Genomic DNA, 16,798 nt, shown 5'->3' with positions numbered 1-16,798 from the left:
TGTTGTCCTAGAAAGGTTTGAAAACAGAATCAATTGATATTTCAAAGGGGAGACGGATACTTTCGAGTAAAGAAGGGCATTGTAAAATATGGAAAGGGGCAAGAAAGTGGTATTGAAGAGTTGCTATGGCCAGCAAAATGGTGTGGACTTAATGGGCCAGCTGGTGTACACCTATATCCATGAAATGAGAAGTTTTGCAGTTGGAGGATGGGAGCGGTGAAAAAAATCAGGTCTCAACATGTTTGCTCTCAAAAGTCAAGCTGTATTTCAAAACTGGTGCTGAACAATCTGTGGAATCTACACCTTTTGGAAAAATGAATTTTATCTACTTAACTTATTTTGTGTGGGGGAACACAAAGGAGATTACAGAAAACATGATCAGTAATGTGTCACACAATAATTACACTGCAAAGCAGTCTTGCGTCTAACAAAAAGAACATCTTCCCCCAATTGCTCGAAGCAGTTTCCGCTACATTCTTAAGAATTGATTTTCAGATCGTCACTGCAGGGTGACTGGCTGGCAATCAAAACACGCCCAGAAACTATTTGTCATTCTTCTTATGTAGGCTCACGATCAGACAGGGAAAGTCTAAGAAGATCTCATAACATTTTCAGGCGCTGGGACTAAGGGACGACAGATCACTGATCGTCAAAAGAACGCACACACATATACATTCAGCACATTTGCAAATTTCCAACAGCAGCTTCACCGCAGAAGGCATCTTTTTGACAATTCGACAGCCGCTAAATGGACTGCAATGGACTGAAATACAAAGTAGAACATCCAACTTACTGACTTGAACGACAAGAGCATTTTTCCTGCCAGAAGGATGTTCCATTAACAGATTAACTTAAATTTTCTTTTCCTTGGGGACTCCATGTTTATGGAAAGTACAGGGCGGAGGAAATGGTGAGGAAAAGCTGACAGAAATACATCCATCAAGGGGAAATAGTCAAAGCAATGAGGAGAGCATTACTTCCAGTATACAATTCCAAACACTGCAGAATGTGCAGGACAGATAATCATTTGTTTTGTTGTCTCTTTGCTAAACAATTTTCTCCATAGGGACTTTACAACTCTTATGGCAAAACATCAAACATCAGTTCTCCAATTACTGAACACTTTTCCTCATTAGATAGGGTATACACACAATTACAAATATTTCTGTTTCCAAATTGCAAAAGGCATTTTAAGTATTGCACTCGCTTCTCAACTTTATATAGATGGTGCACCAAGAAGTAGGATAATGTTTCATCAACTGGCTTCTGTGCTGATTATTATTAAAGGTGTGGCTGTGCCACGTTGGAATTTTCCCATGTTACCCTGGCTGGCTTTTTAAAAAAATATTTCCACAATGCCCAGATTGAACATTTTCCGAAAGAGTAAGCCAGCAATTTAGAAGAGGCAGAAGGTCACGGGGTTCAAGTTCCACTCCAGGGTCGGGAGCACAAAAATCAAGGTTGACACTCCAGTGCAGTACTAAGGAAGTGCTGCACTGTCGGAGGTACAGTCGTTTGAGTGAGATGTAAACCCGAGACCCTGTTTGCCCTCTCAGATGGACACTAAAGATACCATGACACTATTATGAAGGGGGAGTTTTCCCTGGTCACTTGGCCAATATTTATCCATCAATCAACACCACTAAATCTCATTATCTGGACTTATTAACATTGCTGTTAGTTGTGCACAAATTGGCTAGGCTAACACGCTTCCCATGTTACAGCAATGGCTACACTTCAAGATCACAGTTCACCTCATTGATTAAAAAGATCTTTGGGGCACCCTGGGTTTGAGGAAGTCTTTTTTACACCAAAATATTAAAACACTTAGGCTAATGCAAGAAGACCACCCTACAACACCTAAAGATCCATATATAGGTCCTTCAATTCACACCGCAGGAGTATAACCAAAGCAGATGCTAGAGAGCAGACTAATCTGTAAAGGGTAGGCATTCACCTCCGTGTGCCGGCTCAGTAAGGTGAGGATTCTCTATTTCGTAGCATTAAGGAGCAGCTGAAGGGATGGTCCATGTTTTCACAGCAGCATCAAGAAGCAACCTGTGTTTTGAACCAACGTGGCTTCCAAGGTTACTACAGAAGGTGAGCCCATGACTAGCGTCCTAGTAAATAGCACGCACTTTGTTTTTTTTTATGATGCGGAGATTTTTTATTTATTTTTTTATAAAAGAGAAGTCTTGTGGTGCAGTGGGTAGCATTCCTGCCTCAGTCAGAATCTCTGGGTTCGAGCCCCACACCAGGACATGATGGCCAAGGCCAAACAGGTTGAGTAAACCCTTCCAATACGTCATGGCAGGTGCTAAAAGTGGGGAGTCTCCTTTCAGACAGAACTTGCAGAAGGCAACAGCAGTATTTGGAGGTCCATGGTCACCCATGCCCTCTTAGAGCATGGTACCTGAAGAGAGAGAGATTTTCTTTTAACGTAACCAACCAAGAAACTTTGGAATTCTATATCAGGCTCTTTCAGGTTTTTTATGTCAATAAAATAGCTGTTGGTCATCCTTGATGTAATTTCTTATTGTCACCATCTGCACAAAGAGGAAAATTCACATGGAAGTACATTTTAGTTGCCAGTCAACAGAGTAACTGCACAGCAGACCCCAGGTAGCAAACAACTAAGAACTCAACACTGGCATTTCACTTTGATACTCAGTCTGCAAGTCACTTCCTGTTTTTGAAGGGATTTTTCCAAGGTTTCAAAGTTTGACTTCGACACAACGTCTATGGGAATTTACTAGTCACCCCAAACTAGTTAAGGAAAGAATTATTTTTCACGTACACACAATCAAATGGATGCTTTTCTTCACTTACAGAGCCAATGAAGAATGGCATTATGAAACTCACAGATTTTCCACACGTGCAATGATCAGGTAACTCAAGAAAAGCAAATAAACTTTAGGGTTGACTGATGATCAGGTCTACAAACGGAACACAAACTATATCCTGTGAACTTTATTTGTTGATTTGACACCACAGATGAACTAGACACACAGAGTTGGGCAGAGATTACAATTAAGGAGTTTTAATGGTACATTGTATCCCCTCGGAAACATCATCCGCCTTTCCACATCTGCCCAAACCAATATCAAAGCTTGTACCACCTTGACGCTTGTTTTCACAAAGTCACTTCTTGCTAGCCACCTAGGCCTCTAAAACCTATAACTAACCCAAAACACTTCAGCTCTGAGCCCAACATCCCTGTCCTCACCAAACTCCAGCTCTCACTGCTCCAACAAATGAACTTCAAGACCCACTTCTTCAATTTCCTTCATGGTGTCACACCACTCTCCCTCCCCAATCTCCTCCAGCCATATAAATGGGTGCACACCCAGAATCCTCACCTCCAACTACTGCCAACTACTATTTGCTTAACCCCCTCGAGACCTTCCAAGGATGTTGTTTCGGCTATTGTGTGCCCAGATTCACCCATCTCAACACGCACCCTGAAGCTGTTTTATCATTTTCCTTCCTCCCTAACTTCAAGAACTGAAGACCCTTCTTTTTGACTGTACTTTTGCTCCCCCGCCTCTTTTTCATTTTCTTCCACTTATCATTTACACCTTTGTTCATGTTCCTGTGAAGCTCTTTCCACCTCCATCCATGCTGCTAGAAATACAAACCACTGTTTCCAAACTCTCATCCAATAAATTTTCAGTTTAAAAAAACAAATTCAGTAATTACATGGCGTTTTCATAAATACAAAAAGTAACACCACCTACAGTAACCCATTGCTTACAAAGAGTTGGAAAAACAAAGGTATCAGGTGAGCCACTGTGTTCAATTCCTTAGTTGCCTAGGGTGAGATACTGTAAAATGCAATAAGTTAACCTATATACTTAACTGTGACAATGCATTGCCATGCCAACACAACAGGCATTTAGATGTAAGGCATCCCAGAGAAGAGTTCCATAGCTTCACCCAGTCCCATGACAATACATGTAACAATACCATCATTCTAAAGACTGCACGGTTTTTCATGAAGTAAGCCAATATTTAACACTAATACCAGTTTGAGTAGCAGACACACCATGTACCCTGCAAATGTACGATTTTAATTAAAATTCTCACAGGATTCTCCTTTCTAATAGTGCTACGTAATTGAGCATAAAAGCCCTTTCACATGTGTAGTATTTTCTGTACTCTGTGCCTTGGGTTCAAACATCCAACCAGTGTTTTAATGAAGAATCTCCCACTGGTAATAGAACAATTATCTTTCAGCTGCAGGTTTTGAATTTTAACGCTTTTTTCCAAATCCCTTCAGCCCAATATATCCAGGTCACATTTTTTTTCTAAAAGGCCATGCATCTTATCATGCACCTTCCTTGCTCACATCCCTGCAGATTAATGGCCACTTTTCCCCTCAATACGATTGCAGCCAAATCAGTTATTGGGGCCTTGACACTGGGACTCTTCCAAAACTTTGTTTTAACATGGTTGGGGGGACAATTACAAGGCCTATAGTGTTTGAAGAAGGCAGCTGACCACCACCTTCTCATGGCAGTCTTGCAGGCGCTGCCCAAACCCCCAGAGCAAATATTTTCAAAGATTTGGCTTTGTTACTTCTCCCCCTTCCTTCAGAAACTCTGACCCCCCCTCCTGAAGGGGAACAAGGGAAATCAGTATGGAAAGTTTCTGCTACATGTTCCTGGCAGCTGGTTTCAGAGAAACACTGATGGAGATCTACTGGCAGCTTGCCCACATAGGTGAGAAGCCAAGTTCGTTCAGAAAGTAAACCATATTACATAGGACTGAGATACGCTACAATGAAAGCCATGCTCAATCCCAGGCTTGTGATTGGTCAGTGCTCAGCTGGCACAATAGTGGACTCTTGTAGACTGTAGTTGGTTGTAACTAGGCCAGAAACAAAGAGAAAACTTACATACTCCGTGATTCTGCTGGAAAGGGCATTAGGTGAGGACCTGGTCATCTGCAATGTGCCCCATACTATGGTCAAAACACTGTCAACATTTGTTTATTAAGCATCATCGCTTTCAAAGGAAGGGTGTGATCCCTTGGGTTCAGTATCAGCGAGTGCTGTGCTTGCATAACTTCGCCCGAATGTTAGAAGCTTCATTCAGAAGGAGATGGAAGAAAAATCTTTTAAAAACCAAAGTTTTGAATGACATACAGCAGCGGTTGCAGTGCTGGGAGCTATAAAGAACCCAGAACTAGGCATGGTGCCAGGCACAAGCTAGCAACAGATGTATAAAGTTATAATAACAAGACTTGCTTTTGTATAGGACCTTATCGAGCCATCAAAACATCTCATAAGTACTTAATGTATTTTGTTGCTATAGGAGCACAGTACCTGTAACCTCCATGTGGCAGCCACTTCGTGCCAGCAAAGGCCCACAACAACAAGATGATTTATTTTGTTTTTATGTTTGGTGCTGGCTGAGAGAAGGACATTGGCCCGCACACCAGAACTCTTAGCTCTTCAAGATCGATGCAGCCTTGATTCGAGTTCTCATTCATTCACTGGCAGGCACACTGGTAGTCCAGCCATTCCTCAGTGCTCCAATGTTGTCAGACTGGAATACAAGCTCAGCTCCTGGTATGGAACTTGGGAGTCAAACCCAGAGTAAACTACACCAACAAGGAAACTAGAAGATCGCTTTTACATGGAAAATCTGAACCAACTCGCTCAAAGATAAAACTACCTGGCTGTGATTTTTCCAAATATATCAGAGATCTATTTGTTATGTGGTCTTTACAAGCAGCTACCAGATTTTCAGGCTACATATCATGCTCCTGTTATTTGTTGATTTATACCCTTTCCTAGTATGGCTGCTGTTTGGGGGTCTACACACTACTCCTACCAATGTCTTCTTTCCTTTGCTGTTTTTTACCTCCACCCAAATGGACTCTACATCACCCGAGTCGCGATTGTCTCTCAACTGTCCTCATTGCATCTCTTACTAACAGTGCTACCCCACCACCTTTTCCTTTCCTGCTGTCTTTCAGAAAGATCAAATATCCCTGAATAATAAGTTCACAGTTTTGATCTCCTTCTAACTATGTCTCTGTAACGTCTATGTGATAATATCCACTTACCCGATTTGTGCTGTCGGTTCCTCCCCTTTATTCCAAATACTTTGTGCATTTTGACACAAAGCCTTTAGGCGTGCCGCTTTTGCCATTTTTAATCATTCAAACTTTTCTTTGTACTGTGGCCCAATTTGCCTCTCGCCCTTGATTATCCTGTCTATTGTTTTTGCATTTTATTGTTCTTTCTTTTATTACCACCGTGGCTTCCTTTCCCTCATCAGCCTGCTTAGGTTCCCATACCCTTGTCATTCTACTTTAGACCCTCTGCAACTGTGCTGATCTTCATTTCCCAATTATTTGCGCATTCTGCAAATCTATGAATGTCCTCCTGTAATTTGTTGGCAGTCCTCCTCGGTAGTGATTATCTCCCCTCCCCCAATTTTGGTGTCATCGGCAATTTGAGAAATTGTTTATCATTTCAAAGTCCAAATCATTCATATAAATTGTGAACAGCAGTGGTTCGAGCACCGAGCCATGTGGAACACCATTATCAATAACTACCCTTTACTCCCACTCTTTGTCTTGAAGCCAGCTAGCAATCCATTCGGCCACTTTTCCACATTGTCTGACCTTACTCATTAATCTCAGGCCCTGTCGAAAGCTTTCTGAAAATCCAGATAAATTACATCTACTTCATTACCCATCGGCTATTCTCTCTCTTGCTGCAGCTGGTAGTTATCCCGACCAGGTGATCTGCTATCATGGTATGTCACTCGTCTGTCTTGCATCATCATCACACATCCGCAGTAGCTCGTTTGCATCCGCCTTGTTCATCTTCAGTTCTGCTTCACTACCTAACGTACACACAGAGTAATTGGAGCACCAGAGGCGGTACAGGGGAGAACCACAATTTTGACACTTGGTGTAGAGGTCTGAATTATGTCAAAAGACTGCATATGGGCTTTCCAACGTTAACAACACAGTTTATATACAGCCTTTAGCACACGTTAGAGTGCTTCCTGGTTATTCCCTTTATTACCCGATCTTTTATTTTGCTGTTAACACGTTTGATCCATGGATGATTAATGGACATGTATCTTTAAGACAAGCAGCAGAGTGGAAATGAAGAATTCAGAAATTAAAGAAAAGAACACTGCTAATTTAAAAAAGAGACCTCAGACCTCAGAGAGATGGGGTGGGACTCAGTTGATTGATTGGCTAATAGCCAATGAATTGGCCGAAAGGCCACATTCTGCCTGGTAATGGGTGGTGATTGGATCCTATCCCAGTGGGCTGGTTCTTAGAGACCCCAGGAAGCAATTGAGTCCTCGACACACAGACAAGGACCTGCTCTCTCTCTCCAGAAAGGCTGAGAGTGCTAATTATCGAAAACTACGGAGACCTGAATCTACAGTAAAACCTCTGAAAGCGAGGTTTGGGAGAAAGATGTTAAAAACAACCATCTGGGCAGCACAGTGGCGCAGTGGGTTAGCCCTGCTGCCTCACGGTGCCGAGGTCCCATGTTCGATCCCGGCTCTGGGTCACTGTCCGTGTGCAGTTTGCACATTCTCCCCGTGATTGCATGGGTTTTGCCCGCACAACCCAAAGATGTGTAGGCTAGGTGGATTGGTCACGCTAAATTGCCCCTTAATTGGGAAAAATGAATTGGGCACTCTAAAATTAAAAAATAAACACCATCTGAAAGAAAGACTTGTTACCTTTCACTTATGATTTTTACCCCTCTCCTCCCTGTGTGTATACATATAGGGTGGGGGCAAGTTAAAGTGGGGAATTAGGAAACAATTAACCAGTTATATTTTCTGCATATTTCATTATAATTTTCGGTATTAATAAAAAGTAACTGTTTAAATTTACAAACCTGGTAACTGTCATTATTGGGCAGTTAAAGGCCAAAGACTTTGGATATTGTTCTAAGAATTATTGGCTAATTCACTTGTATCACAACTCAGGTCAAGTGGGGCTGGAAATGACCGTGCATTAGCTCAGGGTGTTGTGACACATGAGAAAACATCCCAAGATACTTCAAAGAATTATTAGGCAAAAGCTGACACCAAACCAGAGAACACATTAGGAGGAGAGGCTAACATCTTGGTAACAGATGTTTTAAGGAGGGGTTTGGGGCAAAGGAAAGATGGAAAGTATTACTGAGTGAATTCCAGAAATTAGGAACTAGCCAGTGCATGGTAGCACAGTGGTTAGCACAGTTGCTTCACAGCACCAGGGTCCCAGGTTCGATTCCCGGTCACTGTCTGTGCGGAATCTGCACCTTCTCCCGGTGTCTGCGTGGGTTTCCTCCGGGTGCTCCAGTTTCCTCCCACACGTCCCAAAAGATGTGCTTGTTAGGTAAATTGGACATTCTAAATTCTCCCTCCGTGTATCCGAACAGGCGACGGAATGTGGCGACTAAGGGATTTTCACAGTAACTTCATTGCAGTGTTAATGTAAGCCTACTTGTGACGATAAAGATTATTATAAGGCCTGGCAACTAATAGTAGAGCAAAAAGCATAAGGTATGCACAAGAAACCAGAGTAGGCGGGGTGCAATGTTCTATAGGATTAGAGGAGTTGAGGCTCAAAATGGGCAAAGCTATCAATGGACTTAAATGCGAGTAAAAGAGTTTTAAATCAGAGGCACTGATCAGAGCTCTGGAATAGATATGTTTGGAAGTAACACATGGATGGATGAGGATGCACCGAGTCTGGGTGAAGGCAATATAATGGATTTGAAAGTAGGCAGAAGCTCAGTTAAGTATGGAGACACGTGGGCAGCACGGTGGCGCAGTGAGTAGCACTGCTGCCTCATGGCGCCGAGGTCCCAGGTTCGATCCCGGCTCTGGGTCACTGTCCGTGTGGAGTTTGCACATTCTCCCCGTGTTTGCGTGGGTTTTGCCCCCACAACCCAAAAAGGTGCAAGCTAGGTGGATTGGCCACTCTAAATTGCCCCTTAATTGGAAAAATGATTGGGTACCCTAAATTTATAAAAAAAAAAGTATGGAGACACGTGAGAGATGATGTTCCAGAATTATGCAAAACAGTTTACAAAATAGAAGGGGACAATCTGAAATATTACCTCAAGAATGGGGCCAGGAGAAAAGGTTTTAAACGGTGACTGAAGGGTTGTGCTAGCAATAACAAAACTCAACAGCAATTCAAACCTCATGGAGCAGGTGGCAACATACTGGTTAGGAAAACAAGCGATTCCTTTGCGCAAGACTAAGAGCCTCTATTTGTCACACTTCATCCCACCCTCATGCTGAAATAAAAAGCTGACCAGGAGTTTTTTTTTAGCAAAATGGAATTCCTTCCAAAAATACTGCAAAAAAGTGAAGTTTGTACTCTTTTGCGCCTCATCGGAAGTCAAGCCCAAAATCCCGACCTGCATTAAAGGGGGCTTTGTTTAATGAGAAAAACTGCGGCCCTGGCACCGACTGCCTATTTTCAGGTAACTGAATGGAGAACCTTCAGACTTTTACTGTGCTTCATAACATTAGGCACTGCCAAGTATTAAAAATTATTACTAGCTACAAGGGCTCATAAAGTGGCCACATGGAGATATATATACTTTTAAGAGACTTTTTCTAAGTATCCGGATTTAAAATTCTCGTCCTCACATTCAAATCCCTTGTTGGCTTTGCCCACTTTTAGTTGCTGTAGTGGATTAGAAAAAATATCTTTTACCAATGGGACTTTGTGACAAAATAGCGAGAGAAAGAATGTCCTTTGTACGCTGGTTGGCATATAGTTCAGCAGATCGGATGATCAAGAGGAAGAATTAGGGGCTGTCACTGGAGGAATGGTTGAAGTGGTTTGCAGCAGGCTTTAGAAATGAGCAGTGACCATAAAACCAGGGAGTAAAATTAGGCCACTCGGCCCATCGAGTCTGCTCCACCATTCAATCATGGCAGATATTTTTCTCATGTCCATTCTCCTGCCTTCTGCCCATAACCCCTGATCCCCTTATTAATCAAGAACCTATCTATCTCTGTCTTAAAGACATTCAGGGATTTGGCCTCCACAGAACTCTGCGGCAAAGAGTTCCACATATTCACCACCCTCTGGCTGAAGAAATTCCTCCTCATCTCTGAAGATATGAAGCCAGAGAGGTGGAGGTGCCCCAGAGCGCAAGTCCCACATTGAAGATGGAAAGTTGCAAAGATAAGCGGTGGGAAAGACAGAGGACTTGGGCTAAATGAGGTTGCGGAGGTTAGGCGAGGCATGGCCACAAATACATTTACAAACATGGGGAAGATACCTGAATTCTAAAGGTACGAGAGGAGGAGGTACATGCAGAGTATAAAGCAAGTTGGTGTGCGAAACAGTCAGTTTCTGTGGTGTAAGTTCTATGGGCAGCACAGTGGTTAACACAGTTGCTTCACAGCTCCAGGGTCCCAGGTTCGATTCCCAGCTTGGGTCACTGTCTGTGTGGAGTCTGCACGTTCTCCCCGTGTCTGCGCAGGTTTCCTCCGGGTGCTCTGGTTTCTACCCACAGTCCAAAGATGTGCAGGTTAGGTGGATTGGCCATGATAAATTGCCCTTGGTGTCCAAAAAGACTAGATGGGGTTACGGGGATAGGGTGGAGGCGTGGGGTTAGGTACGATGCTCTTTCCAAGAGCCGGTGCAGACTCAATGGGCCAAATGGCCTCCTTCTGCACTGATTCTGCGATTCCATGAAGGACTGTGAACCAAAGCAGACAACGAATGATAGGGAACAGTAGCTGTGTGCTGGAGTATCGACCAAAATGCTGAAGGTTGAAGGTCCCTTGGGATAGAACATAGAACATAGAACAGTACAGCACAGAACAGGCCCTTCAGCCCTCGATGTTGTGCCGAACAATGATCACCCCACTTAAACCGTATACCCGTAACCCAACAAACCCCCCATTAACCTTACACTACGGGCAATTTAGCATGGCCAATCCACCTAACCCGCACATCTTTGGACTGTGGGAGGAAACCGGAGCACCCGGAGGAAACCCACGCGCACACGGGGAGGATGTGCAGACTCCACACAGACAGTGACCCAGCTGGGAATTGAACCTGGGACCCTGGAGCTGTGAAGCATTGATGCTAACCACCATGCTACCGTGAGGCCCCAATAGGATAGGAGAAGAGGCTTGCCAAGACAGCATTAAAGTCGTCAATGTGGAAGATAACAATAGGGTGGCCAAAGGTTTAAGCAACACAAGACAAGCAATTATACATTTTCACAAACTGCCTCAGTAATTTATCAAAATATGCATTTATATACTCCTATTCTTCTTTCCCAAGACTTTTGGCAATGTAGGAAGCCCATTTTTTGCAGTGATCTTATCTAAATCATGCAATGCGGCCCAATGAGACAGATTTGGAACATCTTTTACCATGTTTGGATGCACCAAACCCATGTTTGGTCAGTCAAAATCTGTACTTGTGTCACTTGGGGTTTTTTTCTGGTGCAAATAGACGTCATCTAACATTTTTACTGGAAATATACTGGCAACATTGAAAACACAACTTCTTACTGTGAGATCCCCAATTGTAACACACTGCATTAGATAATTGAAACAGCCAACATTATTCTCTCAGCCAGCATCACAAAAACAGATTATTTGGCCACTATCTCATTGTTGTCAGTGGGAGCTGCTGTGTGTTAAAGGGCTGCCACTTTCACTACATTAGTAACTGTATTTCAGAAGTACTTCATTGGCTATAAAGCGCTTCCGGATATGCTGAAAATGTGAAGGGTGCTAAATAAATGAAAACCTATTGTTTCTATCCACAATACAGAGTGGGCTGTTATTTCTACATGCCGATTATACGCACAGGGCCTTGCTTGTTTTGTTTCTCTCGCCCTCGAGATGTGTTGCTCAAATGCTCAACTTCCTAGTGCTAAGCAGCTGTCCAAGCTGATGAATTGGGCAGACAAAGGGCCAATGCTCTCCATGTGGTTCTAAGTTCCAATGACGATTATTTCAGCCTCTAAATCAAGTACAATTGTGCAACATCCACCGACACACACTTCGATCCTAGTGAATGCTGTAGGGTTCCAGGCTAGGGAATCTCGGCCAGCATCCCTTCCCTGCATGGGCACAATGATACCATTATTTGGTTTAGCTCATGGGTAAGATTGGATGCCTGCCAGTGACGGAAGGGAAACTCAAGGTCAAAAAGTCACTGTGTTATACTGCATTGTACGAGTTATGAAGCAGACTCTCTTTCACTGACCCACCACCCCCACCCGATGCTTCCATTGCAGGACAGACAATCATTCACTAAATCGGCAAAGGTCATCAGGTGCATCAAATCCCATCCCCTTTTTAACACACAAATCAAGCAACATCTCTTTCTACGTTTAGGCAAAAAGTAGTAAGGCTTCTTCAAAAGGTTGTCATTCTGTCATTTACACAGCGTGCAGGCCAACTTGTATATTCTGTGTGTGCCACCAATCGTACAGGTCAAACATTAAAAAAATACCCTTTTGTTGAAGACTACTCTGAATATAAAATATTACAAGACAATTATTTGGGGGAAAATGCCATTAATGGAGGATGGTGTACATGCTCAGTAATGTGTTAATAAGAGATGAGCAAATTTTCAATATTCCTTTTCTTCAGCCATATACAATTAAGAGGACTGTTTTAGGGTCTCTCCTCATATCAGTGACTTCTCCAGTTATAATGATCATGGATGTCTCTCTAATAAAACTGAATAAAAGCAAATTACTGCGGATGCTGGAATCTGAAACCAAAGAGAAAATGTTGGAAAATCTCAGCAGGTCTGGCAGCATCTGTAGGGGGAGAAAAGAGCTAACGTTTCGAGTCCAGATGATCCTTTGCCATGGATGTCTCTCTATCAGCCTACATATGAGTTAGAGGCATTTGAGCCCAAGTAAACTGGCACCAGCTACACTGTAGACTAGGGCAGGTCCCTATTTTTCCTCAGATGGTGTCCATGCTGGTACCATAAGTATATTTCCAAGTTTCTTTATCGAATTACTCCATGACACATCAGCAGCTATTAATGGACCAATTCCTTACAGCAAGGCGGTATCCTAACGACAGATTAATACAGGGTGTGGAGATGGATGGATCATCAATTCGAGATAACGCTCACAAGATGCTAAAACCCAGCTAGAAGGTGCGGTGATCTCTTTTCAAGGAAATAATTTCATTGCATTGTGGCATTGCTGTTTGATTGCTGGAATTTTATCCATTGTAATTTATAAACTGTTAACCCCTACATGACCTTTGTATTATTAATGTAGTTCCTGGAGTGCTGAAAGTTGAAAAAAACACCATGTTAACTCAGGGCTGGTACACGGAGCTCTGCAATTCATCCCAGATGACCTTGCCAATGTCTTAGCAACCTCAAGTTGTAAGATAAAAATAAACAGAATGATTGAGGATGATTCCACTTGAAATAAGATCAGTCAGAAAGGCTGCAAACCAGCATGCAATCTTCTTCAGTCCAGGTCATGTTCAGAAGCCATTAATGGTAATGGTGAAATTATTTCCAGTCCATTGGACTGAGACCAGTATCAGTGGGAGCCCGAATGGTGGGTCACAGATTCCAATATCAATACTCATTGCACTGTGTCCTTCTGGCCACAGAGCTTTATTGCATTTTAAAGTACCCAATTTATTTTTTCTCCTATTAAGAGGCAATTTAGCATGGCCAATCCATTTACCCTGCACATCTTTCGGGACCCACGCAGACACGGGAAGAATGTGCAAAATCCACATGGAGTGACCCATGGCCAGGATCAAACCTGGGTCCTTGGTGCTGTGGGGCAGCAGTGGCAACGTGCCGCCCTTTGGCCATAGAGCCAATGCGCCCAACTCCTGCCTGTGTATGGCTCAATGTAAAAATTACTGAGTGTACAATGTTGGCTTTAATTAGTCTGGCAAGCCACTGGGTCTTGTCCAACACCAGTCCAACATCTTCAGTGGTTCATCTTCGATCTTTGTACTGCCAAAGTGTTTCATGTCTATGGCCTGTTAGATATTGCACTGAAATAGAATACTTTTCCCCCCAATTAATTCTTGGAATGTCGGCCTATTCCCAATCGCTTTGAGGAGAGTGCAGTGGACCTTGGCTTGCACAGATTGTTTTCACAACTGAGTGACTTGCAAGGCTACTGCAAAACACATTAAGACCAAACCAGGTAGAGGCGTGCAGGATGGAACCGACAATTAGGCCGAACAGTGGGTTTTCACAACAAGCCTTCATGTTGATTTTTTTTCCCCTGGTGCTTATCAGATTTAATTTCAATTCAGTTTTACAGCTTCCATGATGGATGTTGCAGTCACAGCGTCCGGATTGCGTGCCCAGCACCATAATAATTACACCCGCTAAATGCATATCTACTACAGGTCTTTTGATCATGATGAATTAGCTCAGGCCTCAATGCCTCATTACAAAATGCTCACATTTTAGTTGAGAAATGATTAACAAACAATATCTGGTGAAAGATCATTGACTGGAAACATGGAGTTTTTCCTCTAATTTGGGAAACAGAAATAGTTTTGAATGAGTTGGATTTGTGTAATGTGTGTTGGAAATGAGCTGTGAGTTCAAGTTTAATTTAAATTTCTGTATTTTCATGTCAAGAAAGGGAGAGCCCGAGATTTGGTTTCCATATCTGCATTTTTAATGACATTTTAAGACCCTTCTATAATAATAATAATAATAATAACCATTATTATTGTCACAAGTAGGCTTACATTAACACTGCAATGAAATTACTGTGAAAATCCCCCAGTCGCCACACTACGGCACCTGTTCGGGTACACTGAGAGAGAATTCAGGATGTCCAATTCACCTAACAAGCACGTCTTTCGGGAGGAAACCGGAGCACCCGGAGGGAACCCATGCAGACACGGTGAGAATGTGCAGACACCGCACTGTGACCCAAGCCGGGAATCGAACCCGGGTCCCTGGTGCTATGAAACAACAGTGCTAACCAAAGCAGGAAAAACTGTGCTGTTGTTTCGCAAATAGCGAATCAGAGAGAGACCCACAAAGATACAAGGTGACCCAGAGGAAAACACCACTCCACAGAAACTGCTACAGCATGCAGGGTGGGAACAGAAGGGGGCACATTTCCCAAAAGAACAGGAAGGTCTACTGGTCAAAGTGAAAGCACAGGAATCTGCAAAACAGGTCCTCTTAAGTGAAATTTAGAGTGAGCAGCAGAGATTATAGAATCACAGAGCTTACAGTGCAGGTGGAGGCCATTCGGCCCATCAAGTCTGCACCGGCCCTTGGAAAGAGCCCATGCTTCCATCCCAACCCGGAACCCAGTAACCCCACCTAATCGTTTGGACACTAAGGGGCAATTTAGCATTGCCAATCTATCTAACCTGCACATAGAACATAGAATAGTACAGCACAGTACAGGCCCTTTGGTCCTCAATGTCTTTGAACTGTGGGGGGAAATCAGAGCACCCGGAGGAAACCCACGCAGACACGGGGAGAACGTGCAGTCTCCGTGCAGTCACCTGAGGTCGGAAAAGGCAGAGCTGCAGGGAGCAGACTTTGAACAAAGTGGGTTTGCGAGAAACCAGAAGATCCAAGGAGACAGTCAAAGGTTGGTGACTCCTTACTATCATAATAATCTTTATTAATGTCACAAGTAGGTTTCCATTAACACTGCAATGAAGTCACTGTGAAAATCTATGGGCCTGTGAAGCAAAAGCATCCAGATGGCCCAGCTGAATATCTGAAACATGAAGCTTTGATGCATGTGGTCATCCAGGGGAGAGGGACATTGGAAAGAGAGATTGAAACCTCTTGAAGATATCAGGGAGAGAGCCTGCTTGGAAGAAGGTTCCAAGGAGAGTACCTTGAGCATTGAGATTGGAAGCCTCGGGAGAAAGACAGAATTGAGAGAGACTGGTTCGCTCACAGTGTGACATGTGCCTGGGGGAGTTGATGAGTGATTCATAGTATCTGCTTTTGGATTACACCCATCACTTGGTTTCAGAGTGTGGTGGTGTCCGACCACAGGTCGCCTATTGGTTACATGGGCTTACTGTGAACATCAGAATATAAGGTAGATGTTGTAGCTCGTGTTATCCTCATGAAAGGGGGCAACACGTAGCATAGTGGTTAGCACATTTGCTTCACAGCTCCAGGATCCTAGGTTCGATTCCCGGCTTGGGTCACTGTCTGTGTCGATGCTACACGTTCTCCCCGTGTGTGCGTGGGTTTCCTCCGGGTGCTCCGGTTTCTCCCACAGTCCAAATGTGCGGGTTAGGAGGATTGGCTATGCTAACTTGCCCTTCGTGTCCAAAAAGTTTAATTGGGGTTACTGGGTTAAGGGGATGGGGTGGAGGAGGTGTGTGCTTGAGTGGGTGTTCTTTCCAAGGGCCGGTGCAGTCCCGATGGGCCGAATGACCTCCTTCTGCACTGTAAATTCTATGTTTCTATGATCTGTAAAGTATAGTTGTGGGTGAAGGAGTAGTGTAATACACTTAATTGTTTCTTGTTTAATAAATGTTTAATCTTTCAGTAAAAGTTCATCAGCAGGCTATGTGACCGTGTATAGCTACCACCCTCCATGTTTCTAAATAAAAGTTAGGATCTATCAAACCAGGTTCCACCCTTTGTCCAAAAACAGCAGAAGGTAAAGGGAACTGAACAACACAGTTACCATTGCTGGAGAGATTATTCCCATGAGGAATAGAATGAGATTGATCAGCGGGATGTGGATTGCATGGCATAGCAGGTGTAGAATGTCAAGCGAAGAGAATCGCATGGACGTGAAGTGTTGGGAAGAAGTGAATGACAT

General features: G+C 43.4%; 1 protein-coding gene across 2 annotated transcripts in view; it reads right to left on the bottom strand.

Moving 5' to 3' along the window:
• Positions 1-16,798, bottom strand: part of vta1 (vesicle (multivesicular body) trafficking 1) — a 172,061-nt gene that overhangs the window by 132,059 nt on the left and 23,204 nt on the right. The window lies entirely within an intron of this gene.

The sequence above is a fragment of the Scyliorhinus canicula genome, chromosome 1, assembly GCF_902713615.1.
Source record: "Scyliorhinus canicula chromosome 1, sScyCan1.1, whole genome shotgun sequence".
NCBI lineage: Eukaryota > Metazoa > Chordata > Chondrichthyes > Carcharhiniformes > Scyliorhinidae > Scyliorhinus > Scyliorhinus canicula.
This window is presented reverse-complemented; position numbering and strand designations above follow the sequence as displayed.